Source organism: Castor canadensis, chromosome 1 (genome assembly GCF_047511655.1).
Source record: "Castor canadensis chromosome 1, mCasCan1.hap1v2, whole genome shotgun sequence".
Taxonomy (NCBI): Eukaryota; Metazoa; Chordata; class Mammalia; order Rodentia; family Castoridae; genus Castor; species Castor canadensis.
The window spans coordinates 193,956,800-193,957,801 of NC_133386.1; the positions used below are offsets into that span (position 1 = coordinate 193,956,800).

The 1,002-nt window shown below is 39.1% G+C and overlaps 1 non-coding gene across 1 annotated transcript; it reads right to left on the bottom strand.

Annotated features, from left to right (window-relative positions):
- Nucleotides 1-636: 636 nt before the first annotated feature.
- Nucleotides 637-744, bottom strand: LOC141416402 (U6 spliceosomal RNA). Its single transcript, XR_012441129.1, has one exon. It is a non-coding gene; the product is annotated as a U6 spliceosomal RNA (small nuclear RNA).
- Between the last annotated feature and the right edge of the window lie 258 nt (nucleotides 745-1,002).

Consider the following 1,002-nt stretch of genomic DNA (forward strand, 5'->3'; position numbering starts at 1 on the left):
CTTAAAGCACCAATCAGTTTTTTTGTCTGTATTATTATTATAATATTAGAATCAAATTTGTTATATGCAGTTTCAAGTTGCTTGCATATAAACTTACTCTTCTTTTGCTATCTCTGAAGCATACTTATTAAGCCCCAGTTCTTCCGTTTGTGTGTGTCTCTTGAGAAAACCAGAGGGTCATGTATTCCGACACACACCCCTAAGACCTCCACCTGCAATCTGGGATAGGCACCATCTTGTATGCTGGAAAATCCACTTCCTGTGACCTGCTTTCTCTCTCCTGTTACACACCTATCCACCTGCATGAAGTTCCAAGTAAGAATCTTAAAGAGGAATTAAGGCTGCATTGCAGCTAGTATTTCTGCCACCTGATGGTGCTGTTGCAGCTTTGTCCTGCATAGCCTCTTGGACATTGCTTTTCCTGTGAAATAAATGTTTTTGCTGGTTCAGATCATTTTCTGTCTTTCTTTCTTTCTTTCTTTCTTCCTTCCTTCCATCCTTCCTTCCTTTCTTTCTCTTTCTCTTTCCTCCCTTCCTTCTTTCTTTTTTCTTTTCTTTCCTTCTTTTCTTCCTTTCTTTTCTCTCTCCTTCCTTCCTTCTTTCCTTCTTTCTTTCCTTCTTTCTGTTTTTCTTTTCTTCTCTCTCTCTCTCTTTGAAAATGTGCATGTCATTCTTGCAGAGGGCCATTGTTAATCTTCTTTGTGTAGTTCCAATTTTAGTATATGTGTTGCTGAAGCCAGCAACAGTCCAGACTCTTAAAGCTGCCCAATGTGAAAATTTAAACTTTGATTCCGGGGCTGGGGATATGGTCAGTGGCAGAATGGTTATCTAGAATGTGAGAGGTCCTAAATTCAATCCTCAGCACTCCTGGGGGGATTGAAATTGCTAAATTTACAGTTTACACTACTAGTTCAGTCAATATTTTCCAAAGAGCAATACCTTCAGATTCTGAATTCTGTAAAGATCTTTACCACATGCTGTGTGTCAGAATCAAGCTAGTTC